Genomic DNA, 10,419 nt, shown 5'->3' on the forward strand with positions numbered 1-10,419 from the left:
GAGAACGTGGTCTCGAAAAAGGAAACTGAAAACAGCTCGTCTAAATGTCGGAGAGCCTTAGTTTAGAGTGCAATGGGGTTATACGTCGTATAGAGCGACCACAAGGGGAAAAAAACGCCGAAAAGTGTACGCACAGATTTTCCTTCTTCCATTCAGCTCTGGCCATAAGAAAGCATGCTTTACTGTGCCCCTCTCCTCCACGCGAGAGTACGGTGCACGCGAGCCGCGAGTCTGCTCAGGTTTATATCCTTGTGGTCCCACAGTAGTTTCTGTTCATTTCTGCAGGAATTCAATCTTATCATAAAAAACTAACTAAACTTTTTGCTCTGATTGTCGTGGATTAAAAAAATGTTAGGATGCAGGCGAAAGGAAATGGAAAATAATTAACGTTTGTAAATTACACGTAGGATTGTGCACGAGTGCACTCTTGCTCACACATCACATTCTGCTATGAGCCAGCGTATTTAAAGGTGCTTGAAGACTATGGGCAGATCTTTTCATGTCTGCAGGTTTGCCTTGGGAAAATTCAAATGCCTAGTTTCAATACATTAATTAATTTAACTTTATTTGGGATTCTATGAAATTATTTGCATGGAGGTGCATATAGAAACGTTCATTTCATCATGTTAACGTTTGAAAGCAACTGATATAGTCTGACCGTGGGCAATAGTTGCTTCGGCATTTCAAAACTCGGCTCCATATGCATGTGTGGGGGGTAGAGGAGTATTTTATTTCCTATTTCGGCAATTTTACGTAGCTTTCCTACCTCTTCAGTTATTTACTATGTTGAGGTTGAATAGATATTGGGACAAACTCAATGGTACGTCCATACCTTAGCCAGGGTTTCAAATAGCAGCTTAGCTGATCAGTCACGGAGCAGGCAACGACTTTAGTCTTTACGGTGTTCTTCAAGCAGCAATTTTAGTATGGTGTCTTGATACTAATTTTTTCATGGCCATTATTTTGTTGGCCGTGACGATATAAGTTGTTATTGAACATTGTATCTAAAACTCAAAGTTTGCTGATTTACGTGAATGCTGAACTCTTACTCCAAATTGAAATGAATGCAATACTCCTTGACTACTAAAAAGTGATAGCGATACTTGAAGTGAAGGTCGGCTTCCCCGATGTCGCAGTGGTAGCGTCGTCGCCTTGTATTCCAGGGGTCCCGGGTTCGATACCCGGTGGAGGCACACAGTGGTTCGGATCCAATTTTATAAACTGTAGGTTCAGTTCCGATTAGCCTTACTGTGCATAAAGTCTGACTGTTAAACGTGACTCAGTCTTACAGATAAGAATTAGAAGTGGAAAAATGTCGATTTACTTCAAATACCCTTCAGAGGATTTTTTTTTTAACAAAACTGAAAACCGCATTTTTGTAGTTACGTTCGTCTGATTCCCGTAGGACGATAGGTGAAATACGTTTCCCGAGAAATATTTGAAAGGAGTTGTGTTAAGATGTCAAGCATGTAGCCCACAGCCATGCTGTATGATGAAAGCATAGAGGATAAGCCCCACACTTAATCTAGGTTCACAACAAAGATAGCGACTGAGAGGCCTAGCGTAATGAAAGGCAAGGAAAACTGTTAATCATTGGAAGAGACAATGAGTTTCATGGAAAAACCGAGAAAAGGAATACGCCCATTCAAACTGCAAACCTCGATTTGCATACTATATAGAAGGAATTTCCACCACATACTTGAAATTAGTTTGAGAAAATCTAAAATACGAGGAATCCCTATTCTCGTGTTGCTATTTCCTGTCAAATAAGAGGCTGTTGCGGTCTACTTCCGCGCTATACATTGAAGAAACAACGCTTTATACTCCGAAGTAGATACCAATGGTTCATGGACGCCCGCATTTTTTTTCAGGGAAGGGCAAGCAAGGTAGTTTTTTCCAGGGGGGGAAACAAGGTGCATGTCCTACACCATAAGTGTTGTCTTTTAAAAAAAAACATTACTTTAATTTGAAGTTATGTTCATGCAATAATTAACATATATTATTGTAGCTGAAATGACATTATATGTGATATATATATATATATATATATATATATATATATATATATATATATATATATATATATATATATAATTTTTGGTTGACTTTCATTTTCCAGGGGGGTCGTCCACCCCTTGCCCCTCTTTCGGACGTCCTTGCAAAGGTTCTATTTTTATTTCGCGTCTACCACTGTTAATCGCGATGATAAAGGATGCGATAGATGATGGAAGTGGTATAAAGACAATATCTTCTAGTCCAGGTTCTAATCAGACTTTAGACTTCGCATTGTATTACGCTAATTAATTTGCCACGGGATCGGCTACTTTGTGTTTGTCTGCTCATCAAATGATTAATTAGTTATTCAAACTCTATAGGTAGCAAAGCGATATAAAATAACGAAACGGAAAAAATCCACTTGACGTCTTGTAGTACTATCATCAACCTACAATTTCATGCTCACAAATCCACACAGGAAACTTCTTGTGGCATTAGTTTTGCGGAATGGCCTTGGGAAATAAAGATCGCCCATTTCCTTGTTCAGCTCTAGACAATTCAGGTGCCTTATCGAAGCTGCTCTTGAGCACGCAGGGTTTCTAACCTACTTCGCCGTAATTCAGTTGTTGTATCTTGATCAATATGCTGCATTGAACATTCCACTCAGAAATCCCATCCTATTCAACAGGGCGAGCTCACTACCATCCACTATGTGTAGGGTATTCTATAGTATTTTAATCAGGCGTAAAAAGTGCTGGGATTCCAATTTGTGACTAATCTCCATACATTAAGCATATTGTTATATAATGACAGTTAGTGGTCTCCATATATTTACGTATATGGGTATATTGTACGAATACACAAACTCGCACATAGATTTTACTTTGATATTAATTCTTTCAGTATGAATAAAACTATTTTCTTTATAGGGAGATCATAGTGGTAACCTAGAGAAACATATCAAGCGGAGGCATCAAGATAAGCTGTCATTTCTGCAGAAGAAGAAAATGAGAAATGCTATCTCTAGTAATCCGAAAGCCAATATTCTCCTAAATGTAAAGATGACCGCAGACATCCTCAGGCAGTCTTGCATCAGACTCATCTCGGAGCACGGACGTCCTTTTTCACTGATGAATGACCAAGCATTTCAAGATATAGTGAATCCTCTTTTGGAAGCGATGCCAGCTTCTGACAGGTGCGTATTTTCATCAATGTCGTCAGATTGTCCTTTACATGTATTCCTTAGTATGTTCACATTGTATACGAATGAAATTATTTTCATTGTTAGTAACGGACAGTCTTAATCAGTGTTCGGAAAGTTACTAGAGTCAGTTGCTTGGTTCAAAAAGTAGGTTCGGTGCAGCTACTCAATTTAAGAATAACTTACTTTTGCAGTTACTTTCTGTTGGATATTTTATTGCGAAAAATTGAACACACCCAATGATCATTAATTACAAGAAAATAAATATTTAAGAAATTTTATTTTGGATTTTATGTCTGTGGTATGTCATCGCATTGTAATATTATGACAACAATCAAGATTAAACCAAACACTGAAGTTTTAATGAGCAACTAGAAATGACGAATTGCAACAAAGCGTGGATGTCCTAAATTCAAAATGGAACGAAGCCCAGCTTTCTTGCCTTAGTAGGAGATTCCGAAAAAAAAAAGGAAACAAAAGCGTCCAGAAAAGAAATAGTTGGAAGCTAAACTACCCCTCTAAGAGAAAGGCCCTTAAATCAATTTGACGTATACAAACAAGACTAATTATTCAAATGCCAACAACTCTAAGCTGATTTTTCAAAGGATGACGCTTGGTCCGCGCATAGTCCATCGCAGCTATTTCTGGCTTTCAAGACAGAACCCACTCCTTAACTAGCTCAACTACTGTCCTCGCGTAGCTGGGCAGGACTGAAATTTTGGAGGGCTCCCACCAGGAATTTAACCCTGGACCGCTAGCGCCAAATGTTAAATCACTAATAATTTGGCTACGCGGGAGCCCATAGTTGAAACAGTGTTGCGAAATTTAACTTTTTCCCCCAACGCTACAAATTTTAAAGTTAAAAATTTGTCTTAAAGAATAGTAAAAGTAACGTCATAAAGTTACATCTATTGCAAAAATGAAACTCTGCTACGGTTACAGCTACCTTCTTTAGTTAGAATTCCTTAGAAATTCATTTCAGGTTACTTCAAATACATTGATTTTATTGATCCAGCCTCATGTAATGAAGGTAGAGAGTTCTGTATATCCTTACAATGTTTAGAAGGAATGCAATTACGTTAAGTTAGTTTTTCAAATAACTGTAAAACTAGTTACTCACTGACATAATCATGAGTAATTTCAACTGCAACAGTTACTCTTTGAATAAGTAAACTAAGTATAACTGTCTGGAAAAGTAATTTTCTGAAGACTGATATGTATGAGACACATTTTTTCATCAAATGATATTTAACACACTTTTGTACACTCAAACAAAACTAATTAATATAAAGTTTTCAAATATTATGTCAAATTTTCCTCAATTTTACAAAGTTGTTACATATACAGTGCGTTCGTTTTAAACTCTTATAACACAGGTTAGGTCGGAATATGTAATATAAATACTGTATAATTGTCTGCATGCTAGACGTTACGGGACGAAAGTGCCGGCATCTGTCCCATATCACGTGCTAACTCTGCGCAGAGACAAAACAAACTCACTGTACTCCATATGCCTAGAGACAGGTTATGCTAACATTCTGTAGCTTTCCAGTGCTGGATGGAACTGAGCATGCAGTACAACTTATTTAGATATCCCCTATATACTATTGTTAATATATTTTAGAAAATAAAAAAAATATAGGTGTCACATATATCCTTTTCACAGCCTTAGGTATATCTGAATGAAGCAAAAAGACCTATTGCCAAAGCCCAGTGCTGTGACCAGGGAGGGTGGTGTTATAACTTCCTCATTAGTTCAAACTTTACTAAAGAGCGTTGATTGCATCAAATAACACTGTTTATTGCATGCAAGCTGCGTTAGTTTCTAGACACACTGATAGAGGTTAACCTATTATGGTTTTAAATAACAATCTTTTTCACTTTCACCAAAAAAGTGTTCTGCTTTCTCATATTTGTAGCATTTGCCTAGTTGATGAAAGCTTGATAATATAATTAATTCATACTATTTGAAAAATATTTTTAAGAATTTTAATTCTATTTTGGGTTTGAAACAAATGTCTTGAAAATTTCAAAAATCAAGAAACAACTTATCAATTAAGGATGAAAGCAAATTTTATTCTCTGCAGGTTTATCGTGAACAAGGAAGGTGTACGGAACATGCTATTCAGTCAGGCCCAGCAGATCAGAGAAACAATACGCGGCGAAATGGAGGGAAAATTGATACATCTAAAAGTTGATTCTACTTCGAAAAATGGACGATCATTCTTTGGTGTCAACGTTCAGTTTGTTGTAAATGGGGCTCTCCAATTGCGTACTTTGTCAGTTCAAGAGTTATTTGTGTCTCAAACAGGTAGCAATTTGCGTTACGAATTGTTGAACATTCTGGATAAGTATAATGTGCCCGTGGAGAATATATATAGTTTAACTACAGACACTGGAGCAAACATGATTAAAGCCGGGAAACTTATTGGGGAAGATCAAGAAACACAGATGTCTAATATTTCTCAAGACACTTACGAAGATGAAGATATTGAAATGGAATTGACGAGTAAAGATTATCGTCTCCAATCCGTTCGTTGCGCGTCGCATACTCTTCATTTAGTCGTAAATGATGCTCTCAATTCCATTCCTGAAGTTAAGGATATTATTGTGACATGTCAAGCAGCATGCCGTGTCTTACGATCGCCTACAGCACGGCGTCAATTGAATGCAGAATCACTGCCGGTACCATCCCTTGATGTCCCGACAAGATGGAACAGCACAAATGATATGCTCCAGTCACTTTTTACACTTAAAAAGTTCATAGGGGATTACTATCAAGAGCAAGTTAAAATAAAGCAAGAAGACTGGATATACATTGAGGCTATTTTGACGTCACTGGAACCAGCCAAAGTAGCCACAAAGAGGCTGCAAGAAGAACAGATTCTACTTGGCGACTTCTACGGGATATGGCTGGAGTGTCGCCTTAAAACATCAACAATCAACACAGACCTTGCACGCCACATAGTAGAGGGCATGGACAAACGAGAAAAACAAGCATTATATGTCAATAACGAAGAGAGACTTCCATCATTATTTGAGTATCCAGGATTTCTTGCTTCTATTTACATGGATCCCAGGTACTTTTCTGTTTTAAGTGAAGAAAACATCCATGTGGCGAAGGTGTATCTCCAGAAGTTGTGGTTAAGACTTGAACACATGAAATCCTTATCAGTGTGTGGAGAGGTAAAGAAACAAGAAGATTCCAGCACTGAAGATGATGACAGTGACCATGTCACAAACTACTTAAAGAAACAAGATTTATTGCGGCGGAATACCATATCTGCACCAAAGTTTAATATTGCGTCATTATTGGACACTTACTTTGTTTCAACTCGAAGACTGAAAAGGACTGAAAATGTTCTAAATTTCTGGGAAATTAGACAATCAAGTTGTCCCGAATTGTACATTTTGGCTTGTATTGTTCTCTCTACTCCTGCAACACAAGTTAGTGTCGAGAGACTCTTTTCATCTCTGAAATTCATACTAAACCCACTCAGGTGTAATATGGCAACCGAAATTATTGATGACATACTTGTTATTAGAAATAATTATATTTTCATGAAAAAAAATCTAACTAAATCTTCATTAAAAAGCAATCTCAGAAATAGCAGCACAGAATTGACTACAAACATTGTAGCAAACTTTGTGGAATCCAATGATACACCACAGAAAGATCTTGTACAACATGTCGAAAATGTGGGGAATATTACTGTCTAGATTAATAATGTATATAATTACTTGATTTTTTTTGTGATCTTATAGTTCATTATACATAAGTAGCTGTAACCAAAGAAAATCTTTTCAGAGGTTCCATAAGAAGTAATTTAATTAAAAGAACAATTTTGCTCGTACTTGTTTAATGTTTCCTAGTAATTAATAAATTTAGTTTTGAGTAGCTGTCTTACCTGTTCACAAAATTGCACAGATATACTGATGTTATACAAGAGTATGAAATATATTTTTATTCATGTCAAATTTGTGGAATTCTGTTTAGTTTTAAATTGACACCTGAAGGAAATGACAGTGTATTTGCTTTGTTTTGAAAGATACAAAATTTCTCTAGTTTTTTAAGTAATAAGGTCTTTTTTTTCCTTGTTTTAGAATTTACCTTGGAATGATTAAGAGAATAATAAAGATATTCAACAAAATTTTAAAAACTGTTTCAATATAGTATGCGTACGTTGTACAAGACTATATAAAAACAAAGTAAATTTGTTACACACACATAAGTGCGCACCCGCAATTGCATAGCTGAAAGTCTACTGAACACACACACACATCAACTTTCGAGCACTAACGATGACCATTGCCATAAGCACAATCTCTGGCGTGTGTCCAAACATGCACTTCTATGTTCACTATCTAGTAGTAGCAATTTATGGTAGAAATCAATGGTCACTAAAAGTGCATGTTACAACGTCTGCCCACACCTGGGAGTTAGGAATGGAAGACATCGCCATTATGTTATTAAGTGTCCTGTTCAAAATGTCCTTACTTTTATTTTTAAGAAATTTGCCAGAGAACGAAGCGCGATAGTTTTCAATTACATAGAAAATGATGCACCCCCTCAGAGGAGTAACCACAAATTCTTGTCTGCGGGGGGAGTACTTGGATAAACTATTAATAGTAGTAGTAATAATGGCACTATTATTATACGTACACAATTTATATAGCCTATATTAATACATTACATAATGAATTCATTCGCCCCACAACAAACAACAAAAAATATGCCTCTGAAATGTGTGCGCTTCTTCTCCCCCAAACAATTGTTCATACATTTAAGACTCAACTGTTTGTAATAGTCTGACGTACTTACTTCTTGTTACTTCTCCCTCTGGTAATTTACAATGCATTACAGAAAATAAATTGCTAGCGAAGCGATCAAGAAAACTTTTAGATCCAAATTTTTGCAAACTGAAAACAATATTGATTTAATATGGCGCAAAAAAATCATGGAGGCCCATGACATTCTCTTTTACATTTTTTTTTCTATTTACATCGTTCGGCGTCCAGGGCTGACTGCCGCCGTCCCCTATACATCGACCACAAGGAAAAAAACCTTGGGACGAAAAGTCCCCGCGCAGCTTTCCCTTCTTCCCTCCACCTCGGGCCATAAGGAAGCATGGTCCACTCTCCCCCTCCCCTACAAGCGGGAGTATGGTGTACAGGAGTCGTGGGTCTGCGCAGGTTGTTTTGCTCATGGTTCCACTATAGCTAAGGGTTTGAAATTGACAAGACTGTAAGAAAAGCAGATATTGCGAGCGAAACGAGCTAGACAATTTTATATAACTTTATTTACATTTGTATAAAGATATAAATCGAAAGGGGGCAATTGCCCTTCTGTGCCTCCTTGCAGATGCTCTTGACCGTCTGGAAGAAATAATGCACGAAAGACGTGAAAACTAAATCCGTCTTTAGTATCGTTTTGTCCTGCAACTCTTAGATTCTGCAACCTTTCTTTCCATAGTTCAATGTTTGCAACCTTACCCCTTAGAATTGATTTCCGTCCAAGGTTGAGGCCCAATCTCCCCCCCCCCCCTGTGGTTGCGCCACTGCACCTTCTTTAGCCGTAGTTGTTTTGTGAACTTTCATTGGCTTAAAAATACTTCATTTTCTTCAAGAGCATAATATAGTTTAATAACCGGCGATAAAATTCCTCTCCCCTAACTTTCTGGATTAAAGTATAATAATATAGGGGCATGGAAATCTGAAAGGGGGGTGCGGATGGCCACCTCTCTCCTTTAGAAAACGAATGTCAGCTAAAAGTATATATTTCACACGTATAATTTGATTCCAGTCATAGTAATTTACATTAATTATTATAATGGGTATGCAGGAATGCGATAATTTCGAATTCAAGTGGTGTTTCTTGAGGGGGCAACACTATTATCGGGGTAATATGCCCCATGGAAAAATACCTCGCTTCTCCCTCCGTCGAAAATATCTGCAGACGTCCATGATTAGGGCGGGGCATTAACCCCCCTTTGGACTTCGTGCGCACGCCTATGGCTACTCATTTCTACACTACATGGAAGGTTTATTCAATTTCGAGCCAAAAGTGTAATTTTCAAATCAGGGTTTTTAAACGTCCACGAACCCATCAACTAATGGGTTCTATTGGGTTCCGCAACAATACCGGAACCTGTTCTATCACAGTGTAAATTCGGTCCAAGTTGCGTATTGTTTCATTTCAAATATGGAACTTAGACCGTCTTTAAATTGATCCGGAACGAAGGACCCTGTGCCGTATTTCAATTGATCCAGAAAAAAGGTTCCTGGAACTTATTTAAATACCTTAAACATAAAAAGGCTCTTTACGGTCCAGATCCATTTATGCTTGCTAATATTCCCTGCTGAACCTGAATTGAATTGATTTAAAATTCCTGATCCTTTAACAACCCTGGTGGAAATTCATTAATTTACAAACAACCATATTTTTAACGAAACATTAATCCCACACAATATACTGAGTTATTTTTCGCAATGTTCCAATGAATGGCAAGAGATTTGGGCTATTCCTTTTTCTTCCTTGATGTTTAATAGATTATATTTGTCACGCACCTATAACGTTACTAGCAAACATTTGTGAATTGTTCTTTCCTTGTAACGTTAACATCTACCATACTGAATTTATTTACGTTCCTTATGCAGATGGTATGTACCCAACTGCATTTTGTTCCGTTCCGCTACAGTGGTTTACATTTTGTTACATTCCTATGTAACGTTAATTAACCATATTGCCTTTCACTTCGTTCCGTTACGGAGGATTGCATTCATTACGTTCCTATGTACCGTTATTTACTACCATGTTGCATTTCGTTACGTTTTTTTGTAACGCTAGTATATACCACAATGCATTTCGTTACTACGTTCCTTGTATCCTTGTAACGGTAGTATATACCATATTGCATATTACGTTATGTTCCAATGTGCTCATTTCGTTCCGTTCCTTTATAACGTTAATATCTACCATAATACATTTTGTTACGTTCTCTGTAACGTCAGTCTGTAACATATTGCATTTCGTTACGTTACATGGGTACCAGCAGCTGAACCATACTCTTCCTCCTACAAAATGGAACGTAACGTGTAACGCAAATTGGGTACGTTACGACTCCCTGGATGACACACTGTATACACAAGACAATATTCTCGATATTGTTAGCAACAGGTGTGATGTCATTCGCTCTTGATCGGAATAGCAACAACTATACAAC

The sequence above is a fragment of the Lepisma saccharinum genome, chromosome 16, assembly GCF_977018435.1.
Source record: "Lepisma saccharinum chromosome 16, izLepSacc3.1, whole genome shotgun sequence".
Taxonomy (NCBI): Eukaryota; Metazoa; Arthropoda; class Insecta; order Zygentoma; family Lepismatidae; genus Lepisma; species Lepisma saccharinum.